At 43.2% G+C, this 26,538-nt stretch overlaps 1 protein-coding gene across 1 annotated transcript in view; it reads right to left on the bottom strand.

Annotated features, from left to right (window-relative positions):
* TTC7A (tetratricopeptide repeat domain 7A) overlaps positions 1-26,538 on the bottom strand; it is a 324,338-nt gene that overhangs the window by 35,401 nt on the left and 262,399 nt on the right. The window lies entirely within an intron of this gene.

The following is a 26,538-nucleotide window of genomic DNA, read 5'->3' as shown; positions in this document are numbered from 1 at the left end:
AGACACCTGTCATCAAGGTAAGAAGGTGCCTGCTATGCCATACTGTGACAGGGCTCTTCTGGGCGCCCCCACCTTCGGGTGCCTGGAGTAGCGGCCCGGTGCTGAGGGGGGGCCGCTCTAGAGCCACACGCCCAGCGCTGCGGCCCAAGACGGGGTGAGCCCACCAGGAAATTCCCGGCGGGCGCCCCCAGCAGGCACCAACCCTGTCTGTGTGTGTCGGCTAGTGAGTGAGCTTGTCTGTGTGTGTGTGTCTGCTAGTGAGAGAGCTTGTGTGTGTGTGTGTGTGCCTGCTAGTGAGTGAGCTTGTGTGTGTGTGTGTGTGCCTGCTAGTGAGAGAGCTTGTGTGTGTGTGTGTGTGCCTGCTAGTGAGAGAGCTTGTGTGTGTGTGTGTGTGCCTGCTAGTGAGTGAGCTTGTCTGTGTGTATATGTCTGCTAGTGAGAGAGCCCGTGTGTGTGCCTGCTAGTGAGTGAGCTTGTGTGTGTGCATTCTAGTGAGTGAGCTTGTGTGTGTGTGTGTGAGAGCTTGTCTGTAGTAAGCTTATGCGTGTCAGAGCTTGTCTGTAGTAAGCTTATGCGTGTCAGAGTTTGTATGTACTACATTTGTGTGTGTGTATGCCAATAAGCTTGTCTGTGCATGTCAGTGAGATTGTCTGTCATTGAGCCTATTTGTGTGCATCTGTAAACGTATGTATTTATGTCAATGAGCTTATATTTATCAGTGAGATTGTTTGTCTATGACGCTGTGTATCAATGAGCTTGTGTATGTCAGTGAGATTGTCTGTGTCTGCATGTGAGTATGCTTACTGTATAATTAAATGTTTGACTCTGAAAGGAATATTTTATATTAGAAAAAACAAATATATATATTGGCCAATAATATGTAAGGGGCTATGTCTTGCCACCCCAGATGATTGAGTCATATATAAATACATATTATATAATAAAAAAAACATAGCCGTACGTATTACATGTGACAATACGTGGCGCAATGACTTATGGGGCTGGCATAGATTTTTTTTCCAGGGCTGCTTTGTATCCCCAGTCCGGCCCTGGGTCTGAGGTTAAATTTAGGACCAGAGGACATGGCATTGCCTGCTCCTATCACATTATGGGGCCCAAGGATTGAGAAACTCTGGCTCCTCTACGCCGGAGCTGAAGATGGGTACAGTCCAATTATTGGAGCTCTACCTGATATTTCCCCAGTCCACCCCCAAATGTACATGGGTTGAACCAAGAGGAAAGAGATTATGCCCGTTGTCCCTGAGTATAGTGGGTCCAATAGAACCTGCTGGTTTAGTTACAAGGATTTGTGATAGCTGATTGTCTTTCTATATTTTTATGCTTCCAACAGACAGCTGATCCTCCTCTTCCAAGATCTGGGACCAACTGGGCAATTCAGCCAATTCCAACGCTTCTTTAAGTCTTTAATTTAATCCTTCTCGATGGGAAGTATTTGATGGCAGCTGCCTAAAATGAAGACTTTACATTATTTAAAGTCTTGACTACAAATTGCTTCTAGCGGCAGTCACTTAAGGCGCAGTTATGGAAAAATATAAACATAGCTGTTTGTCTACATTCTACTTTGCCTGGCAAAGAAAAAAAGACAGGGTTTAGGCAACAAAACCACCTAACTCCACCTTAAGATGAAGTGGTTTTGGTGCTTAGAGTGTCCCTTTATAAAAGGACATATGGGAGGAATTTAACTCTGCTATAGGGCAGTTTGCCCATTCATGGTCCATTTTGTGTCAGCCCTTGGATCCCAAAATATAATTTATAAATATAAAAAACATTCTCTGTACTTCTCCCTTATTCCACTGTGCATCACACCGCAAAAAATACTTTAGTTTCTTATAGTTACGCAGAGTTACGCAGCTTTCCCTTTAAATGTATTTATGTCACTTTAATAAAGATGTACTGTTTTACTGAAACAATTTTTTTGGGTCCAGTTTAGCTTAGCTCATACATGGTAAGCAGCTGGAAGCAGGGATTGTCAATTATTCTCCTGATAAGGATCTTGTTACGCGCTGTTTATCCTGCCTTACTGTCAGAGCACTGATAGCTGAGACACTTACATCATGCTTATCAAGCACATAACGCTTGTGCTCTGCATCCAGAGAGGAACATGCCCCAGGTACCAGTCGATATTATTAAGAGAAATAGCTCTGCAGATGCAAAGCTCACTGTTGCTTCGGCTCTGCCTCAGACATATTTGAAAAAGATTTTTCCTCATTTGCGATTTCATGTTTCCTGACTGTAATTTTATCCTGTGATAGGCACATTTCATCTGCAGTAAACTATGGCTTAGCACAAAGGCGACCTCGTTAGGATATATTTTAAGTATTCTAGAAGAATCCTGTGTAATTTGTTTGCTTGCATTAAGCTGTTACAGCCTAAACATGATTCCTAGCGTATTAAATTAATAGGGCGCAACAATGAAACGCAATTATAGGCTATTGTATGGGGCCTTCAGAAGCTGGGAGTTTGTGTTTGCAGAGCAGCAGAACACAGCCCATCACAAACAAAACAAACCGAGGCTTTTATAAAAATCACATGAATAATGCAGGCCGCAACATACTTTCTATAGAGGGCTATCACATGTAGACGCACGCAACCTGTTAACCAATGTGAAGGTGACACCGACAAAAAATATTCTCAATTATTTATCATTTTCTAGCTGTCCTTATATAAGGAATGTTATTCTCCCAATTGCCCCAGGTCCTATTTGAACTTCTCAGTTTGGGAGCTGTGTCCTGCCTTCCTCTGAGTCTTGCGAACACCAAAGTATCCGCATAGAAATGTTACACAAGCATGAAATTATTTACAGTATACACAAATGGTACATTTATGCAGAACTATTCATGGCAGCTAGCGGAGTTTGGGATTTAGCTCTGCTATACACTAGTAGTATTCAAGCGCCATTAATGCTCCAACAAGCATCCTTACTGCCATTCAAACACATCACTGACATCGGTTGGATGAAGCACAAGGAAGGTGGGCGAAACGAGTCACACAAGGCATCATCGGAGGTGGACCTGAGAACCTGGAACTCAGAAGGAATTGCTGCTGGCTGGCTTTTACACATTTATGAAGCATGAAAATGGGTTCCCGATTGGGAAACCTACCACAATCTTGAAAAAAAATGCTCGAAACACTGAGATTAATAAACATACATTGGCATTGCATTGATGGGTGGCTGGTGATCCTGGATACTGTGCGATATCTCCTTCTCAAGTGGAGCCATTTATACCAAGAGTCATGGTTGATAGGGCTCTGGTACATGTGTTTTGGATCCCCAGACATACACATTTTTTCACTATTGTACATATACACTTATTTCAGATGGTCTGCGCTATTTTGTGCATTATTTACAGATTTGATTTTGAATAGGAATTTTGTTAAGTATTATTCTAAGCACACCACTATTTGTTGGTATTTAATCACTGACATCCTCCCCGACAATCTCACAAGCCACTAACATGTCTTCTTGCTGTCTCATGTCCATGTCCTGGATTGTTAATTGCCAACGTTGAGTTGAGTTGACCTGTATGGACACAGATACCACGCAATCACCTGTTGAAGCCATGTTGATATGTGGTTCTTTAAGGAGAACAGTTAAAAACCAAAGCAAATGTGACACATCACGTATCATAATGTCACCTCACTGAAATGCATCATGAATTTTTTTTTATATATATATTCAGAGTGGCAACAAGGTGTACAAGGCCATATGGTAATTACAGAATAATTACAAACGGACCTTGTGAAGTAAAACTACCTTTCCTAAATATCCAGATGGACTGAGTGTACTTATACTTAGCATAAATATCCTGAAGGATTGATTATACCTATAGTTAGGATAAATATCCCGATGGATTGATTATACCTATAGTTAGGATAAATATCCAGATGGATTGATTATACCTATAGTTAGGATAAATATCCCGATGGATTGATAATACCTATAGTTAGGATAAATATCCCGATGGATTGATTATACCTATAGTTAGGATAAATATCCCGATGCATTGATTATACCTATAGTTAGGATAAATATCCCGATGCATTGATTATACCTATAGTTAGGATACATATCCAGATGGATTGATTATACCTATAGTTAGGATAAATATCCCGATGGATTGATTATACCTATAGTTAGGATAAATATCCCGATGGATTGATTATACCTATAGTTAGGATAAATATCCCGATGGATTGATTATACCTATAGTTAGGATAAATATCCAGATGGATTGATTATACCTATAGTTAGGATAAATATCCTGAAGGATTGATTATACCTATAGTTAGGATAAATATCCTGAAGGATTGATTATACCTATAGTTAGGATAAATATCCAGATGGATTGATTATACCTATAGTTAGGATAAATATCCCGATGCATTGATTATACCTATAGTTAGGATAAATATCCAGATGGATTGATTATACCTATAGTTAGGATAAATATCCCGATGGATTGATTATACCTATAGTTAGGATAAATATCCAGATGGATTGATTATACCTATAGCTAGGATAAATATCCAGATGGATTGATTATACCTATAGTTAGGATAAATATCCCGATGCATTGATTATACCTATAGTTAGGATAAATATCCAGATGGATTGATTATACCTATAGTTAGGATAAATATCCAGATGGATTGATTATACCTATAGTTAGGATAAATATCCCGATGCATTGATTATACCTATAGTTAGGATAAATATCCCAATGGATTGATTATACCTATAGTTAGGATAAATATCCTGAAGGATTGATTATACCTATAGGTAGGATAAATATCCCGATGCATTGATTATACCTATAGTTAGGATAAATATCCCGATGCATTGATTATACCTATAGTTAGGATACATATCCCGATGGATTGATAATACCTATAGTTAGGATAAATATCCCGATGGATTGATTATACCTATAGTTTATACCTATAGTTAGGATAAATATCCTGATAGATTGATTATACCTATAGTTAGGATAAATATCCCGATGGATTGATTATACCTATAGTTAGGATAAATATCCAGATGGATTGATTATACCTATAGTTAGGATAAATATCCCGATGGATTGATAATACCTATAGTTAGGATAAATATCCAGATGGATTGATTATACCTATAGTTTATACCTATAGTTAGGATAAATATCCCGATGGATTGATAATACCTATAGTTAGGATAAATATCCCGATGGATTGATTATACCTATAGTTTATACCTATAGTTAGGATAAATATCCTGATAGATTGATTATACCTATAGTTAGGATAAATATCCCGATGGATTGATTATACCTATAGTTAGGATAAATATCCTGAAGGATTGATTATACCTATAGTTAGGATAAATATCCAGATGGATTGATTATACCTATAGTTAGGATAAATATCCAGATGGATTGATAATACCTATAGTTAGGATAAATATCCCGATGGATTGATTATACCTATAGTTTATACCTATAGTTAGGATAAATATCCTGATAGATTGATTATACCTATAGTTAGGATAAATATCCCGATGGATTGATTATACCTATAGTTAGGATAAATATCCAGATGGATTGATTATACCTATAGTTAGGATAAATATCCCGATGGATTGATAATACCTATAGTTAGGATAAATATCCAGATGGATTGATTATACCTATAGTTAGGATAAATATCCCGGTGGACTGGGGTACCAGTTATACAATAATTAGGTTTTCCACATCTGCCATATTTCTTTGACTAGACACAAATCACTTTACGTTAATCGGCAGTGTGTGAAATGTATGTGAGTCCCCACTCTGTTCTCAGTCTTTTTGGATCAGGACTGGCTTTTGGGTGGGATCAGTGTGATTTGCAAATGGTTTAGGTTCTCTCTGTGACAGTACAAGCAGAGCGTAAACCAACTTGGAAACTGAGCTGGTACTCACCGAATGGCAATTCTTGTCCGCTCTCCGCAGCATACATAATCTGAGAGAGTGGAATAAACTAAATGATTTGGGCAGTTTCTTTATGATTCCCCCTTGATTAATTGTTTATTTATTTCTTGCGTTATTTATACATTCTACAAGAAAGGACTTTTCGAATGCTTCCCAGCAACACGTAGCTGTAATATGTGTCCAAGAAAACACGACTGATCTAACATCCATAACCAGACCAATGTTTAAAGGATTATTTGTCCTCTCTTTGATATTACTTTACACTTACCAGATGCTCATTGCTAATATATGTTCATAAAATGGATATTTACAAGTTAAGCTTTTTGACTCTAAAGGGGAATCCTCGTCAGTAGGCAGACTACAGTCAGTCTGAACAGAAACAAAATTCAATATGGGACGGAAGATGCAGGCCAGTGCTAAACACACAATAGTTTACATACAAACAAATATGGGATTGGCTATTTGCATTTAAACAAGAACATTTAACTCACCTTATAGCAACATCTTACAGAGAGCTAATAGCAGAAAATCCAAGTACTCAAATGTACATTCAGTATGAAAATCACCAGGAAATATGAATATTGTTGACAAATTACGATGAGCTCATATATTTAACAAGTTTATCTGCACTCTGTTCATTAGATTCCATTATTCCATTATAGTATGAAGCAATATCATTGAGATTAATATGAGTTATCTTAGAACACTCAGGCCATCATTGTTACTCAGTGTTGGACAGGCTAATGCAAAAGTTCAAGGTCTCTTTATCCGAATTGCAAACCATAACCACTTCAATAATCAGTAGTGTTTATGGTACATAGAGTCTCCCGTTACTATAATCACCAGTAGTGTTTATGGTACATAGAGTCTCCCGTTACTATAATCACCAGTAGTGTTACCAGTAGTGTTTGTGGTACATAGAGTCTCCCGTTAGTATAATCACCAGTAGTGTTTATGGTACATAGAGTCTCCCATTACTATAATCACCAGTAGTGTTTATGGTACATAAAGTCTCCCGTTACTATAATCACCAGTAGTGTTTATGGTACATAGAGTCTCCCGTTACTATAATGACCAGTAGTGTTTATGGTACATAGAGTCTCCCGTTAGTATAATCACCAGTAGTGTTTATGGTACATAGAGTCTCCCGTTAGTATAATCACCAGTAGTGTTTATGGTACATAGAGTCTCCCATTACTATAATCACCAGTAGTGTTTATGGTATATAGAGTCTCCCGTTACTATAATCACCAGTAGTGTTTATGGTACATAGAGTCTCCCATTACTATAATCACCAGTAGTGTTTATGGTACATAGAGTCTCCCGTTACTACAATCACCAGTAGTGTTTATGGTATATAGAGTCTCCCGTTACTATAATCATCAGTAGTGTTTATGGTACATAGAGTCTCCCGTTACTATAATCCCCAGTAGTGTTTATGGTACATAGATCTCCCATTACTATAATCACCAGTAGTGTTTATGGTATATAGAGTCTCCCGTTACTATAATCACCAGTAGTGTTTATGGTACATAGAGTCTCCCGTTACTATAATCACCAGTAGTGTTTATGGTATATAGAGTCTCCCGTTAGTATAATCACCAGTAGTGTTTATGGTACATAGAGTCTCCCATTACTATAATCACCAGTAGTGTTTATGGTACATAGATCTCCCATTACTATAATCACCAGTAGTGTTTATGGTATATAGAGTCTCCCGTTACTATAATCACCAGTAGTGTTTATGGTACATAGAGTCTCCCGTTACTATAATCACCAGTAGTGTTTATGGTATATAGAGTCTCCCGTTAGTATAATCACCAGTAGTGTTTATGGTACATAGAGTCTCCCATTACTATAATCACCAGTAGTGTTTATGGTACATAGTCTCCCGTTACTATAATCACCAGTAGTGTTTATGGTATATAGAGTCTCCCGTTACTATAATCACCAGTAGTGTTTATGGTACATAGAGTCTCCTGTTACTATAATCCCCAGTAGTGTTTATGGTACATAGATCTCCCGTTACTATAATCCCCAGTAGTGTTTATGGTACATAGAGTCTCCCGTTACTATAATCCCCAGTAGTGTTTATGGTACATAGAGTCTCCTGTTACTATAATCACCAGTAGTGTTTATGGTACATAGAGTCTCCCGTTACTATAATCACCAGTAGTGTTTATGGTATATAGAGTCTCCCGTTACTATAATCACCAGTAGTGTTTATGGTACATAGAGTCTCCCGTTACTATAATCCCCAGTAGTGTTTATGGTACATAGAGTCTCCCGTTACTATAATCCCCAGTAGTGTTTATGGTACATAGAGTCTCCTGTTACTATAATCACCAGTAGTGTTTATGGTACATAGAGTCTCCCGTTACTATAATCCCCAGTTGTGTTTATGGTACATAGAGTCTCCCATTACTATAATCACCAGTAGTGTTTATGGTATATAGAGTCTCCTGTTACTATAATCACCAGTAGTGTTTATGGTACATAGAGTCTCCCATTACTATAATCACCAGTAGTGTTTATGGTACATAGAGTCTCCCGTTACTATAATCACCAGTAGTGTTTATGGTATATAGAGTCTCCCATTACTATAATCCCCAGTAGTGTTTATGGTACATAGAGTCTCCCGTTACTATAATCCCCAGTAGTGTTTATGGTACATAGAGTCTCCCGTTACTATAATCACCAGTAGTGTTTATGGTACATAGAGTCTCCCGTTACTATAATCCCCAGTAGTGTTTATGGTACATAGAGTCTCCTGTTACTATAATCCCCAGTAGTGTTTATGGTACATAGAGTCTCCCGTTACTATAATCACCAGTAGTGTTTATGGTACATAGAGTCTCCCGTTACTATAATCCCCAGTAGTGTTTATGGTACATAGAGTCTCCCATTACTATAATCACCAGTAGTGTTTATGGTATATAGAGTCTCCTGTTACTATAATCACCAGTAGTGTTTATGGTACATAGAGTCTCCCATTACTATAATCACCAGTAGTGTTTATGGTACATAGAGTCTCCCATTACTATAATCACCAGTAGTGTTTATGGTATATAGAGTCTCCTGTTACTATAATCACCAGTAGTGTTTATGGTACATAGAGTCTCCCGTTACTATAATCACCAGTAGTGTTTATGGTACATAGAGTCTCCCGTTACTATAATCACCAGTAGTGTTTATGGTACATAGTCTCCCGTTACTATAATCACCAGTAGTGTTTATGGTATATAGAGTCTCCTGTTACTATAATCACCAGTAGTGTTTATGGTACATAGAGTCTCCCGTTACTATAATCACCAGTAGTGTTTATGGTACATAGTCTCCCGTTACTATAATCACCAGTAGTGTTTATGGTACATAGAGTCTCCTGTTACTATAATCACCAGTAGTGTTTATGGTACATAGAGTCTCCTGTTACTATAATCCCCAGTAGTGTTTATGGTACATAGAGTCTCCTGTTACTATAATCCCCAGTAGTGTTTATGGTACATAGAGTCTCCCGTTACTATAATCACCAGTAGTGTTTATGGTACATAGAGTCTCCCATTACTATAATCACCAGTAGTGTTTATGGTACATAGTCTCCCGTTACTATAATCACCAGTAGTGTTTATGGTACATAGAGTCTCCTGTTACTATAATCCCCAGTAGTGTTTATGGTACATAGAGTCTCCTGTTACTATAATCCCCAGTAGTGTTTATGGTACATAGAGTCTCCCGTTACTATAATCCCCAGTAGTGTTTATGGTACATAGAGTCTCCCGTTACTATAATCACCAGTAGTGTTTATGGTACATAGAGTCTCCCGTTACTATAATCACCAGTAGTGTTTATGGTACATAGAGTCTCCTGTTACTATAATCACCAGTAGTGTTTATGGTACAGAGAGTCTCCTGTTAAAGGGATTCTAAAGCATTATGAATGCAGACATGTTTAGAGTTACCTGGATTTGGATTACTGGCCCCCCCAGAACTACTATAAAATATATATACATATATTTCCCCAAGTCCTTTTATTTTCTCTTTTTGCCATCGAAACAGAAAACTAAGGGAGGCATGTGCTAACCAGCTACAACTGAAAGAAATTATGGTGCAAATGAACATAGGGTGGGAATAAATAATGACTGTTTCATGTAATTTTTCTTATGTTCACTTTATTATAAAAAAATTAAAAATCAATAATGAAAATACTGCTGTATTGTTGTGATCAGAGCCAGATTAATGTAGGGGCTTCTGGGGCCGTAGTTCCAGATCTACACCCTGCAATAGACCAAAGCTGCAAGGCTTTTTTTTTATTTTTTTTGTGATCTGTTGCTGCTCTGAAGTGCTCAGTGCCTTATATTTATATTGTGTGCACACGGAGACACAGATATCTTCCCTTGTCTCGCAAAGCAACATGGGAAACATCCATAACACACAAAGTGCCAAAAGTTGCATAAGCATTATATATGCAAACCTGCATCTGGCATTGGAGAGAGCAAATTCTTCTCCATGTCCATTGCACACATGTCCTCTGTGCCCCATCAGCAAAATAATGGATTCCTTGTGCCCCATGACCCACGGGTAGTGGCCCGTTGTACCTTTTGCTCCCACGCAGATTACTCTCAGGCCGTTTGTGAAAATAGATTTTATATACCGGAATTTGACATTTCCAGTTTGTAAGTTCATGAGGGGATATTTCATATATGGATGCAAAGTCTAGTTGTAGCCGGAGGGCGAGTTCATGATCTTCTAACCACAAAACCATTGAATAACAAATCCATATTTTGTATTTAGGCAGACGGTAATTTTCGCCTCCAGGCCCGTGAAGCCCCTAACTCAGCATGATATCGATAGATGGTAAATATATATATGTGCGTGACAAATATCACAGGCACAAAACAGTACAGAGTTTAAAGATCTCCTACCATGTGTTTTGTACGGAAGGACCGTGAGGACATCATTCTATTATAAGAGTTAATTTTTTATTTATGATATTTATCCATAATCAATGTACAATGTGATTCATAAATTCCCTATTTATATAAATATATATCTTCTTATTCTCAGTGACGTGGACTGAATAGGCAGGTTTTTTTTAAATGCTTTTTCAATATATATATTTTTTCTGCTTTCCCAAACGATGCAGCTGCTACAAGGGGCAATTAAGCAGCTGGAAGATATTAAGGGAAGGAGTGAATTAGTAATGACAGGATGGAGATGTTTCTAATTCTCTGCTATGTGTTCTCCTTTGACCAAGCACCAAGGACCAGCAGTTTAGTAGTGCTTTGACGGACAAAAACATTTTCTTTGCACCTTATCAGACATTAAACTCTAACTGTCCTTTGTAGTTGATTCTACACGGAGGTTCTGTCACTGACTTGATCAGGTGAAACAAATCAGTTCAGGAAAAATATCAGCCACCAATGAGGAGGTCCTTCTTTGAGATTTTCCACTGGCTTCATAGAAACAAAAAGCATGACTGGGGTTAAGCCAAAATTAATTTTTTTGGAAACCTGATGCACTTAAAGGAGGTGGAAGGAGGCACTTAAAGGAAGTTTATTTTACATAGAAATGCAGAAAACATTAAACATTAACATTAAAATATAGGTAGCATTTTTAATATGTATGGCAGGCTTCCCCAAACTCCAGCCCTCCAGATGTTGCTGAACTACAACTCCCATGATTCTACGTATGAAATAGGAAGGCTGAGAATCATGGGAGTTGTAGTTTAGCAACATCTGGAGGGCCGGAGTTTGGGGAAGCCTGATGTATGGTCATGCCTAATATTTATTATAATGATCATATTAATCTAGGCAAAATAGGTGTGACTCTGGACTATAATTAATAAGGAGCAACCAGTAATACTTGTGCTGCCTTCATGAATGTGACCCTGAGTATTTATGTTTGGATTTTACTATAATACGCATAGTTTGCCTAACACACAACAGGTTCTTAGAGGAACCCTTGGGAAAGCTTGTATAAAGAAAGACAAATATTTAAATACACATTCAAACTGCGGAGATCACAGCTTAAAAAGAATAAAACACGCAGTTCGGCAGCCTTAAATCTTTTTTATGGGACTGTTTGACTTAAGGAAAGTAATAGACATGTAGAAGTAACAGAATTTGATTATACAACTAACTGCTTCTAGAGAGAATTTATGAAGTCAAGGCTCAGACATCGTGATTGCATTTTCATACAGAGTTTCTGTCTCTTTTTTTCACATGTGTGTAGGTAGCGGTTACGTGTGGTGCGACACAATACATCACCCCCATTCAAACCCTTAACCCAATCAAAACTAGGAAACATATATGTGTGGTATAAAAAAGGCCACAGCTTTTATTTATAATTTATCAAACATATTTATAAAACCAACCATAAATAAAACAAGGTATAAGCATTATTTAACTTGAACTAGTCCTTGCCAACCGTACCACCAACCCTCTAGGGTACACGCCCTACCGAGGCATCAGCCCTCCCCCCTCGTCCATGATACCTGGCCTTCACCTTGGCCTTCCAATACCACATGCCAACCCCTGGCCACCATTCCTGGCACAGAGGGCACGCGCAAATACCCAAACCTTTCCCGAGGTTAGGGGAGGGGGCCCGACCCAGCATCCTTCTTTTTCTTGTACTCCACTTCCCAATTGGTTCGGCAAGGACCATACCCGCCGGCTGTGACAAGATATTGAACACCTACAGAGAAAGGAAACAAAAACAGCAAAACAGGGGAGGGAGGGAGGGAGATTGTCACCTTGCCGTTATTTTAAGATGGCTGAGGTGAAGGGGACAAAATGTCCGTTATTTATACAACCCCACCCAAACCCTTAACCTAAATGCCACACCCATTTTACACCCACACCCACCACACCCACACATGCCTCCTATCCGGCTAGCTTTCAGCCCGCCTCCTCTGGGCCTTGTGTGTAGGTAGCGGTTACGTGTGGTGCGACACAATACATCACCCCCATTCAAACCCTTAACCCAATCAAAACTAGGAAACATATATGTGTGGTATAAAAAAGGCCACAGCTTTTATTTATAATTTATCAAACATATTTATAAAACCAACCATAAATAAAACAAGGTATAAACATTATTTAACTTGAACTAGTCCTTGCCAACCGTACCACCAACCCTCTAGGGTACACGCCCTACCGAGGCATCAGCCCTCCCCCCTCGTCCATGATACCTGGCCTTCACCTTGGCCTTCCAATACCACATGCCAACCCCTGGCCACCATTCCTGGCACAGAGGGCACGCGCAAATACCCAAACCTTTCCCGAGGTTAGGGGAGGGGGCCCGACCCAGCATCCTTCTTTTTCTTGTACTCCACTTCCCAATTGGTTCGGCAAGGACCATACCCGCCACTAGCCCCGCTGCATTTACGCCTAAATCAGCGGGCGCGACCCCCAAGCAACGCCATGGCCTGTTCCAACGCATCCTGCAGCTCTAGGTTAAACAAGTCCAAACCGACATCAGTGAGATGGACCCCATCCGGGCGAAAAAAGATAGCCGCCTCCCGCTCAAAAATACGGTGTCGAACTGCCAAGCCCCCGATACCTAGCACAAACTTGGAAACCCGCTTATTAATCTTTATTCGACAGCGCTCCATAGCACCCTGATCGCGTGCGCACTTCCAGTAGTTCCTGGAAACTATTCCTGACCATATTAAGCAAATTCTTGGAAAAAGTACTCGCAAGCGCGCCAAGTCTCGCCTGATCAGCTCCCCTAAGCCCCACGCGGGCAGCGAACCTAAATCGTTCCCTCCCAGATGCACCACCAAGATATCCGGGATTCCTAATAACGTGGATAACTGAACGACCTCAGGCAACAGCTGACCCCATTTCATGCCCCGGAACCCGAACCACCGGACCTCCGCCAGCTCCCGAGGTATTCCAAGCCTTGTCCCACCCGGGCGAACCCCAGCCCGCAGGTGGGCCCAGTAGATGTAGGAATGACCGATTATCCAGATCCGTCGGCCGGGCCCTGTGGAGAAAACACAAGGGGAATACCGATCAGCCGAGTGGGCCGAACATAGGACCGAAACCTCCCCGATTCCCATCTACCAATCCTTTGAATGGCCTGGTCCGAGAAACCTAAACGAGAGGCTTCCGTAGCGGCCCCAATCCGAAAAGAGTGACCCCCAAAGTCTGTGCTCGAAATACCCAGATGTTCGAGTGCCAAACGGAAAACCCGGAGAAATTGGAAGCGAGAAAGAAAAGACCCATCCCCATGGATTAACAATGGGCCTACAACATCCGGGCGACACAGAAGGTAAGATTGAAAAGCTGCGACGGGACAGACAGCCGAGCCGGGAATGGCGCGAAGGGACACCCATGCCCCCCTACCAAAAATGTCAGTTTTCGACTTTCGCACCAAAAAACGCACCGTATCATCCACGACCGACACATCATGGAACAACAAGCCGCCTGGAATCCGCTTGCTAGGGCTCACAAGTTCCCCAATCCGCAGAGCACCAAAGAAGGCGAAAGAGAAAGCCACCCGAAACAAACGCGCTTCGAAATCGGACAAACAGACCCTGGATAAGACCGACGCGATACCAAGTAGCAGTGCGCCAGAAACCGGTCTCCTGGAATCCCGAGGCTGCGGACCTCTACGCCAGCCACGCATAGCGAGCCGGACCATGAAATCTTTGGTCACATCCGGCACGCGAGTCAGGTTGAACCAGAAGCTCAGACCTGACAGCTTCCCCGCTACCGTGGCTGGGGAACAACCACTAGCCTCCCAAAACCAGAGCAACCGTAAAACCCCCTGAACCCTCTCCGCAGATGAAGAAAACCCACCTTGGTCCTGCTCCAGAGCGACCCAGTCACCCCATGCCTTACCGTACCGGGCCCAAGTAGCATCCGACACTGAAGACCGAATCCATTCCCTTATTCGCTCAGGCCAAGGGACCATAGCTCTCTGGGACAGGAAAGGCCCTTTGTATCTGCTTCGGGCGCGATCTGACGAAACACCTGCCATTGGAAACGAGAAAGGGCGTCAGCCGTGGTATTCTCTACACCGGGAATATGCACAGCGCGACATGTAACGTTCAAAGACAGGCAACGCAGAACCAAGCTCCGCAGGAGCCTGACCACCGGAGGAGAGGAGGCTGTCAACCGATTAATGGCCTGGACAACGCCCAAATTGTCACAGTGGAACACGACACGCCTGTCCTTGATCTCCGGCCCCCAAAGATGGAGAGCCACCACAATGGGAAAAAGCTCCAAGAACGCCATGTTCTTGGTCAGGCCCGAGTCGAACCACGATCTTGGCCAAGGTTCTGCGCACCATTGTTTTCCCATGATAGCCCCAAAACCCGACGAACCCGCGGCATCCGTAAACAGGTGCAGCACTGAGTTTGCTACCTCGGGCTGCTGCCAGTAAGACCTACCATTGTACTCTTCCAGAAAAACCGCCCAAACCGCTAAATCCTCCCTGAGCGGTTTGGTCAGGCGGACGAAGTGGAACGGCTTCAGTATCCCTGACGTGGCAGCCGCCAGGCGTCGGTTAAATACTCTCCCCATGGGCATAATCCGACAGGCAAAGTTTAATTTGCCCAACAAGGACTGAAGTCGTTGCAGCGTGATCTTCCGCAAGGAGCTCGCCTCCTGGACCACCCCACGTAGATCAGCCAACTTGTCCAACGGAAGCCGACATTCCCCGACGACCGAATCAATCTCGATCCCGAGGAAGCACAAGCACGTGGAAGGACCAATCGTTTTGTCAGGTGCCAGCGGCACGCCGAACATACAGGCCACATCCGACACTGCTTGTAAGATCTGGGAGCATATCGGGGAATGCGCGGGGCCCACACACAGAAAGTCATCTAAGTAGTGAAGCAGGGAATCATAACCGGACTCCATTTTCACTACCCATTCTAGAAAAGAGCTGAAGCATTCAAAATAAAAACAGGATATTGCACAACCCATGGGGAGACACATATCCACGTAATAATGACCTTCAAATGCACATCCCAAGAGATGGTGACACTCTGGGTGAACTGGTAGGAGGCGAAAAGCAGACTCGATATCAGTTTTTGCCATGAGTGCCCCTGGGCCAGCGGCCCTGACTATGCCCACAGCAGCGTCAAAGGACGCATAGGAAACGCGGCATAATTCAGCTGCAATGTCATCGTTTACCGAGCACCCATGAGGGTGCGACAGGTGATGAATCAGCCGGAACTTTCCCGGTTCCCGTTTGGGCACCACGCCCAACGGTGAAACCCTTAGATCGGGTAGTGGCGAATCCCGAAATGGGCCCGCCATTCGGCCCAGCGCCACTTCCTTCGCCAGTTTTTCCTTGACCACCCCTGGATATTCAGAAACAGATCTCAGGTTTCTGCAAAAACCGGAGACCTGCCGAGGCCGGTGAGGGATCCAAAACCCCTGCCCAAATCCCTCCAGCAATAAGGCAGCCGCCTTCTTATTCTTATAACGATTTAGCCATGGGCGCATCGCGTCGACGTCCACCGGCGTCTTCGCCCTTAGCGCCCACGGAGTCCCCTTTGTCGCCAGTTTTGGCTCGTTTGAAGCATTTTGAAGCGGGGTGGGACCCACCGCACCCCGAACACTCATGCTTGAAGCGACAACTAGACCCGAATTTGCATTGGCCATCGTTATATTGCCAACAGCAGCCTGTTTTACGTTGCCCGGCCGACGCTGCGGTTGAAGAACCCGCGCCGGCCCCCCCAAGAAAGGACGACAAGCCCCCTTGATGTGAGGCTGGGCGGGTCATGATAGCTAACCACAAGCCAATGTCCATTTGATCCCAGCCCATGGAAGGCCGAACCGCTAAACGTTGGCGGAACTGCTCATCATACCGCCACCAACCTAAACCGCCGTACACCCGACAAGCGGTCCATATGACGTCCTGGTAGCAGAATAGGGAAGAACATTTGGCGGGAGTCTTCTCACCTATCACGCTGGCTAAGATCGAAAAGGCTCGGATCCAGTTTCCGAAAGTTTTCGGAATCTTCCGGTACCGAAACTTTTCTTTGTCCTTTTCGGACTCTTTAGCGTCAGCGTCAACCCGGGGAAGATCTTCCATAGGGAGGAGAGAAAAGATTTCAACAAATTCCCCCTTGTCTATTTTGGCGCGCAATTCCGGCGTGAGATGGAGGCCCAGAGGACCTGACCAGCACATGTACGCCGCACCGTGCGCAGCCGGAGCAACCCCCAAACCCGAGAGAGCAGCGGCGTCCCCGGCCGTGCCTACTGCAGTTTCCGGCGTCACCGGCGGTAACGCCGAGGTTGAGGGGCTGGGGGCCTGTGTCATATTAGCGGGCATTGGCGCCGCGACTGCTGAAGGATCAGACCCTGCGGAACTTGCCCAACCCGCCCGAAGTTGGTTATCTAACGCCACCGGGGGGGAAGCCCCGGGGCGATATCCTCGCTCAAGGGTTAGCAAAACCTGCTTCATAGCCTGGAGTACAGAACCCAATTCTTGCACTTCCCCTGCGCCAGCGCCCCCCAAACCCAACCCTGTTATACCGGAGTACTCACCTGCAGGAGCTGAATTGGCAGGTAGTAGCGGGACTTCAACATGCCCACCAGGCTGCAACGGCCCCAAGGGAACTGCGACCGCAGGAAGCACTGCACCAGTCACAGCATCAGGGAACCGACTTGTCAGCCGACCAGGGGTGACCTGTGAAGACAGGACAGGTGAAAAAGAACCCTGCCCACCCAACCCAGGTAATAGGGGACCCGCAGAAGTGGTAAAGACTGTGTGTGAAACTGGCATGGCAGAAAGAGCCCCAGAGGGGGCAGCATGGACCGTGGGTAATGGCGGGGCAGATGCAGAGGGCATCAGACCCATAGGGAGGGGGCCAAGGGGGGTAGGATGGGCAGGAGATAGTGTTGGGAGAGCTTGATGGGGGGCTGAGGATGATGAGAATGCAGGATGAACGGATGAGGTTGATGGGAGTGCATGCTGTCCGGCTGAGGATGATGGGAGTGCATGCTGGCCGGATGAAGCTGATGGGAGTGCCTGTTGAACGGATGAGGCTGATGGGAGTGTGGTAGTGGCCGGGCCAGGGGAGACAGAGCGGGGAGGATGAGAAGGGGGGGGGCTGTGCCCACGAGTAGCCGGACCTGGCTCCATACCCCGACCCCCCGAACCCCCCAACCCCCTACTGGTTGCCCTGCCGCCTCGCGGCCTACTCACCACTCCTGAAGAAGAGCCGGCCGCCGACCTCACTTGCTCGCGCTCCGCCTGGGATCCACCATGAGCCGAGCGCCTGTCAGGTGCTCGTGTTGTCGCCATCGTTGTGCTGGAAAGTGATCTCGCGGACGACCTCCTGGAGGCCCGCGAGATCACAGGAGCAGGAACCGGCGCGGGATGGCCATCACCTCCCCGAGAAGCGGCAGCCGCACGGGTAGCTCTAGACCGCCTCGGGGAGGAGGCGACAGGCTGCACTGACACGCTGCCGCCCGCGGCCGCGGGGGACCTGGCACGCGGGCCGGCAACGGGGCTCCTGCTCCGCGAGGGGCTATAACGGGTAGGAGGACGCGCCCGGCGGCGCGGAGTACCCTGGCTGCCGACAGAGGGAGCAGCTACCAGGGAGGCACCCTGCAGCCTTACCAGCTGGGCCTGCAGGTGCCGGCCACCGTCCTGGAGGGCCTCAGCCCGAAGAGCAGCAAGGATTCCGTCTATATCCATGCTTCTGGCCGTGGGGTAAGCAAAAGCAACACAATGATAGGAAACAGGGGGAGAGATTGTCACCTTGCCGTTATTTTAAGATGGCTGAGGTGAAGGGGACAAAATGTCCGTTATTTATACAACCCCACCCAAACCCTTAACCTAAATGCCACACCCATTTTACACCCACACCCACCACACCCACACATGCCTCCTATCCGGCTAGCTTTCAGCCCGCCTCCTCTGGGCCTCGCTCAGGCTCTCATTTACTGGGTTATATCCTGCCATATAAAACTATTATCTGTCTGCACTTGGAATTTTAGCGGGAACTACACTGGAATTAATCATTAAACCGTTTATTAAATTGAATCTATTTAGTGGACCACTACCAGCAAGGTAACCCTTACAGCTTTGTGTAGTGGTTATGGTCCCACAAAGCTATTTCTGTAATATTAAAGTAACCCTATAGCATTAGGAATGCAAACCTGCATGCTTAACACTATAGTGTTCTACCCCAATTTATATTCAGTTCCTCTATGAATTTTTTTTTAAAAAGGGCAAAAAGGGTTATACTCACCTTTTTTCCAGTGCCGAGATCCAGTTCCTAAAGCTGCCCAATCTGTCTCCTACAAAGTCACAGTGACACCTTTTCCTATTCGTCGTCTTGTCTGATCCAATGCTTCTCATAGAGAAACATTGGGGTCAAGAAGCCCATGTTGATTGGACAAGTTCTGGCGAGATCCAGGCTTGACCAATCAAATCCTTCTCACGGGGAAGCATAGAATCCAAGGCCTCCATAAATTCATAGTCCAGTCCATACTGTTTTCATTATATTTCTGTTAAATTCCTCGCCCCCGAAGACCACCTCTTTACACTATGATGTGGATCTAAAGCACAATTTCAGGAGGGGCACTGACACATTATACTTTTGTGATATGGGGGAAATACATAAATACATTAATCGCACACATGCTGCACATTAGTGTGGATCTCTGTAGTAATTTTGGTCCTCTGTCTTGACTATATTTTATTTCCCTTAGTGCACACTCACAGGAATACACTTCCAGACTCACATGCAGGTACACATGCACATATCTATATTCCTAGACCGACATACAGTTACACACATTCATAGTGCAGGAACACATTAATAAACACAAGCACATATACTCACAGGTGTATACACTTACAAACACATATACACAATAAGTATACCTATGATACACACCCATTCACGTACACACATTCATAAACTCACATAGAGACAGGCATTCATAGACACACATATACAGGTAAACATATTAATCTGCATGTACACTCATAGACAAACTCTCCTGCAAACATATACATAGACACATTCAGGTAGACAGACAGATAAACATTCAGGCATACATACAGATGCATACACTTAGATACTTAAATAGAGGCACACTTTGAAGAAGACATAAAAAAAGAGACCCCCTAGCAAGACATTAGCAGGGAGATAGTATGTTTAACAAGCTTTTTAAAACCTTCAGAAAGTGAGCAGGTGGACTCATCGTCTCTGTAGTTAAAATAGCAGACACGTGTTAGAGATATGTGCTGTGTCATTAATGCCCTGCTCCCTATGCCAGGCATAGAGTCTGCCTGCCAGATAACCTCTACTGACCATCCCCACCTTCTGCTATAGATCCCAGCCTCGGGTCACAGATGGTAAATGGGGAGACAATCAATCATATAACAAAGAGAGGTCCAGAAACTCAACCATCCTCCCATTGCTCACAGGGCAGTACTGAGCAGCCTGGTGACCAAGTCTTGCTACGGCTGGATTAAGGGTATCCTCAGTCAGTGGGATTCCAAAAACTACTCAGCTAACTTGACAGCTGACACTGATTTATTTTTTTTTAAATTTTTTTACAACATGCAGTTGTGCGATGTGAGGGTAACGTTTTGGCTGTTACAACTTCAATGGATTGGGGATAACTACTGTTATAACTCCTAAAATATTCACTGGTACTCCCCTCTTGGATCTGCTTGGTGCTCTGATGTCATTTGGAGAAGCTTGCGTTCCCCCTTTAATCCCGTGACACGTGGCGGAAATTTTCCGTCATGCCGGTCTTTTTCTTCAGAAGCTGTGTTCTTAAGGGGTTAAGTCGTACCGGTACTTTTATATAGCAAGCTCATAGTACTGTTGTCTGCTTTGATGTCACACATAATTGGCTCAAAGTAAGAGCCAGGTAGAGAAGTATTGTTGTTCAGGGGACGTGAGCAGACAGACGCTGTACAGGTACGTCAACGGAGGAATGAGGATTTTAAAAGGTAACATTACAGCTGCAAAACAGCATACAAACTACATTCACTGTAATATTAACAGGCATAGGAAGAGTTAATAAATAAAAATCTCCAACAATCAGAGATTTGTGTGTTCTATTAGTATATAGGCAATGGGTAAAAAATGTATTTCAACATTCTATTTAAACTAAAGAGAAATCAATTCATGTAGATTATTTCTCTTTATTCTTTTTAACAGAGGATTACATGCATAAAAAAGCATTGCAAAATTCTACAAACCCTTTGAGAGCCAGAGCTGTACTGACCCGGGATCTGTTCAATTTCCGCAGAGACTGTGACTCTCGTTAACCAGCTTCCCTAATCATTTAGCACATTCTCTCTGTTCCTGACACCTTGTAATGCAATTTCAGGCTCTGACATATCTAATACAATCCTTCTATTTAGAGCATGAGCTCAATTTGAAAAATAAAATTCAGCAAATGTGAATTATCAAGACTACAGAAACAGAAGATCTTTTTGTTTTGGCATGCAACTCCCATCAACAGAGGATTTAAAGACCGCAGTGACAGGAATGGAAACCATCAGTGAAGCATTATCTAGAATTACATGTTAGTTATGCAGAGACACAGAATATGTAGAATAATTAGCAAAATATAGACAACATACTGCCTTCTGCAATCAAGTTTAGTACCAATTCACAAGTACAATTGACATCAATCTCAATAAACCGCAATGTTGACACAAATCTCACGCTCCCATACAACAGTCCTGTAGAAGATGACAGACATTGCAGCCCTCTTGTGCTCCTAGGACCCAGGGAATATATGACTCCACTAATTATGGTGCCTATATATGTGTATATTTTTAAAATCAAAGGAAAAAAAATGCGAAGAAAACTTCTTCTAAATATTTGGTTGTCACTGAATTACTATACTCACTGAATTACATGAAGTTTAACCAACAAATATTGACGTAGAATGTTGGGAGGGTGAAACCACTGTATAGCAAAGTGGGTGTAAGTGAGTATATATGGGCAACATTTTGTGCTTCTTATTTATAATTTAATTTAATTGATTCATTTCATGACAAACACACAAGGAGGGATTTGTTTATATACTGAGAATCACTCTACTCAATATATTTAGTGAGTAGCATTTTTTGGAGAATTGTAAGAAAAATGTACATTTTAGGTCAGAAAGTCAGATTGTAAAAATTCACCTTTTATCTAGCTTCACTAACTTAGGCTATAATGTAAATTGCCTCAGACATTTCATAAGACATTTGTAATTAAGACAAAAAAACACATTTGTAATTGAGACAAAAAACTAGGAAAAAAACTAGATGCACAACATTAAAAACTAAGAGAGGTATATTTAGGTTGTGCTAATTCCGAAGTACATACGGACATGGAAGCTGTTATTACCCTGTGGCTTGAGATGACCTTGCAGGTATACGAATCTACAGTTTAAACAGGCATGAGAAATATTTTCATTGTCGTACTAACCACTGAGCAAACTGAGGTATGTTGTAATGGTTAAGGGGCTTAACAAAGTGTTGTGCGACCTCTGCACTTGGTTGGGTGCAGAGATCTCTCGTTCTCTGTAATTCTACAAAGGCATGCCCCTTAATTCTACAAAGGGTTGCCCATAGCAAGTACTTTATCAATGTGAACAGATATTATCCGTTATTATCATAACATTTTGTTTCTAACTGAGGAATGTATGAGCTCCAATGTATGTTTTGACCCCTGGTCTCCATGTAAAATCCATAAATTCAAGATTTATTATATCATTAAATTTAACAAAGTCTACCTTCCCTTACTATGTGGTACCAATGAACGTTGCCATCATTCTTAAAAATTTGGTCAACATTGACCTAGAGCAGTGGTCTTCAAACCTGCCCTTACTTTTCATGAATATTGTATATGTTTTAATTATATTAATATTTTTAATTATTAGCTTGAGGACAGACTTAAATAACTCAGACCTAGAGTGACATTTACTGAATTCCTGGAGTTCAGTAAATGATGTTTCAGGTTTCTACAAAACACCCTCACATCCAACAACACTACATATCTGGAGTTAAATCATTTTAACTTCATTGTTATACCCTTGCAATATCATTAATCATTTCCATTTAGGAACTTGGTGAATAGCTACAGACAAAGAACGTTTAATAGATAGAAGTGGTTATTCAACACCAAAATGACTTGGTGACACAAAGAAAATACTAATCTGGATTGAGTAACAAATGTAGTATTCCGTAACATTAATTGTCCCACACAATTGCCGACACAGGAAGGTTGACTTATTTTCTGATCTCTGATTAGTTAACCTTATGGTCATGTCTCTCGTATCTCGTTTGATTTGAAATGTTTCCCTACATAAATATTTTATGTCATCTGCTATCAATTTACACCATTATCAAGAGAGCAAATTAAGATGAACTGCATGAATCGCATCAGTAGATGAAAGCAGAACAATGTATTGCACCGCAGTTTCTGAGTTCAGCACTTAAGCACATATGGTCTGTTACTTAATGCATTTACACACTGACATTAGGTGGAAACAATAATTGAAACTGGTGATCTATAACACTCCAGCAGTTCTGAACTACAAAGTCAAACACGCTCAGCCAGATTTTAATTTAGCTTTAACAGGCATTAGGGTCATTTTGAAATTGTGACAGGAACGAATGGGCTCTTCTTCTGGAGTGGGTTCTAGATCAGATGGACAATATGAGTCCACAGAAACCAATACAATGTTTCGTCTGATTGCTCCACTTTATATGTTTATCAGAGGACATGTTGTGATTGTCACAAAGTAAGTGCCTTGTCCAACTTTTGCATGAAAAGATTAAAGGGAAACTGGGAGACAAAGTCGAAAGATCCAACACTCCTAATCTTAGTGAAATCATGATTTCCAAAGGCAGGCTGAATATAACTCCATATATCTGGTAGAATGTTGAGGCTGTTTTGTCACATCACATGGGTCGTCCAAGGGCACCCGTGTCGCTTCAGAGGCAGGCCTGCAACATGCAGAGCTTTTGCCTCTTCTGCCTTCCCCCCATTGGCCATCTCGGTACCGGTCACCAGCGTGGGATCTGCAGTGGCCGTGACCTGAATCTGCTTTATGCAGTTGGCTGTTGCTCTCTCGAATCATGTTCTGGTATTTTCATACCAGCCATAGACATTGTGAGGGGTGGCTTTAGGGGCTAAAGCTTAGGATGTGGGATTCTTTTGCTGTCAATCTCATCATGTGGAAGGATACTATTGCATTAAGCATTTTATACTAGGAAGCAGCTAATTAAAGTAGCACAGCTGCTGCACAATCAGGACGACCAAACTTCTAGAGTAACAAGTAATATGGTTTAGGGGAGATAGGGAAAGAGACACGTGTTTAAGGAGTTGACAAGATATAAAAAGGTGGGTTTAGGGAGATGTGCAGATACACAAAGTGGTAAAATGTATTAAGGAAATAAAATGTACAAATCTTTCGGTGATGGATATAGATATGAAAAGATCAAAGAATGTTACTGGAAATTGCCCTTAGTTGCAGCCTTGAAGGAGGGGTTATCACATTTTGATACTTCCTTGAGCCTTAGGAGGTTTTAGAAGTTAGCAATGTCCCTGAGACAAAGGAAAGCTAGATTATACCGGTGGAATTGTGCAGGTCTGTTCTCTCAAGTCTTGTCATTTTTACTTCTTGATTGCCTCGCCCTAACAGAACACGAAGGTGATTTCGGTTCCACCTGAGCACCAATGCTCTGCTATTCCATAGAACTGGAGGTCTGTAACACATTTTGGAAAATTAAACGAGAGGCTGTCTTTGCAATCTTTCACAACATGTAATCTGTCATAAAATAAGTTTTACACGAATCTTGGCTCTATACTCCACCCTGATGACAGGTAACTGTGACATGCCTCTAGGGTTTACGAGCAAATGGGAAAGAGACACGTGGACGACACTCACTATACAAGAATGGGACTAAATATTTACAAGTGCTCAATAAGTTCCAAGAGTTAAGCTATAAACTAATAACATTTTGGTACAGGATGCTGGATGTCCTGCACCGCATGCATGCAGAGATACCAGACACATGTTGTTGATGCAGCTCCGATGTGGGTCCCAATACCTACATCTGGTGGCCGTGCCCCTTAATTGTCCCTTACCAGGAAATTATACCAACAGCCCCTAGATCAACTGACTATGCTCTTACACCATACTTCCCAACCACTGAAAGCATACAAAAAAAAAATCACTGACCCTCCCTCTACTTACTGCCGTGAATTTCTTAATCCCAACACTATGGAAGCGGCTGAGTGTACCCACTCTCCATCAATGGGTTGCAAAAGTAGAGGTAATATACTCCATGGACTCACTGACAGCGGACCTGTAGGAATGTTCGGAAAAATGTGCCCAAACTTGGACCCCCGGGTTGACCAATGTCTCAGGATGGGAGGAAACCCGGCCTCCAACGCCATTTAGACGAGTGGGTGGTTGGAAGGGATGCAGACGGTGCACAACCGACAGCTTTCCACGGGGCGGAGGCTGAGTCAAAGAGAGATTTAGCTCTCCCGTTCATGCCCCCACTCCCCCTTTTTTTTTTACTTTCCTTTACTCTCTACCCTTATCTCCCCTTTCAACTTACTATTTCTAACCTCCACTGACATGACATTGCACAACGATAAAAAGACCTGACAGGGGCTCCTCATCTAATGCACCATGATTCTTAACCCACAAACATGTTCAGGATGAGCTCCAATTATATCTGCACCACCCACAGCAAAGACAACCCACCAATTATGGGCTGTATGGGAACGTACATGGACGCTACATGCAAAACTCTGCAGGACGATGTCTGATACCTTCCTAAAATGTATTACTTGCTATTGTTAACATGTGCACCAGAAATGCTATTTCGTATTATCTCTGATACATCTAAGTCTAGTTCCTTTGCTTATTTCACCTTTTCTGTAACGATGAAAACCAAAAATAAAAATTGTCAAAAAAAAGTTATCCATAACCGTCGCTGTTTTAACAAGTGGGGCACACCAGGGGCGGAGCCTGACCACAGAGGTGAACGGATGCACATGCCTGGAGCTCCGTGCTCACAATAGCAAAAACGACTGAAACCCGCGTGAATTTGGCAGAAACTCGCCCACAAATACCCACCAGGTCAGCCTGAATACCATGGGGCGAAAGACCAAACGATTTCCAGCGGACAAACCCGCACCAGGACTTATCATTGGGGACATGTGGAGACAGGCGCATGGCGCCAACGGGCCCAAAATGGCCGCACTGTCCGGCGGTTGCTCGGACTTCTCGAACGAGTTGTCCGGCGACGCTGAAGAAGACTACCCACTCGTACCCGCACCGACCCCCTCACAAAAGCCAAGATGCACCAAATCAGGGTCGGATACCTCACCTGTGACCATATCGGTCCTAAAAGAATTGCTGGCAGACCTGCAAAGGAATATCTCGGCGGACATCACAGCAGTACGCAGTGATCTGCAGGGACTGGCAGGCCGCATTGGAGCCCTAGAGGGAGCATCCCAAACGAATACCCAACACATCACCCAGCTTCATCAAGCCGTACAAACCCTGCAGCAACAGAATCTGCTACATGAACGCCGTTTTGCGGCCCTAGAGGACTCACGGTGA

Source organism: Pelobates fuscus, chromosome 2 (genome assembly GCF_036172605.1).
Source record: "Pelobates fuscus isolate aPelFus1 chromosome 2, aPelFus1.pri, whole genome shotgun sequence".
Lineage (NCBI taxonomy): Eukaryota > Metazoa > Chordata > Amphibia > Anura > Pelobatidae > Pelobates > Pelobates fuscus.
The sequence above is the reverse complement of the archived record's forward strand: the minus strand, read 5'-3'. Positions and strand labels throughout refer to the sequence as shown.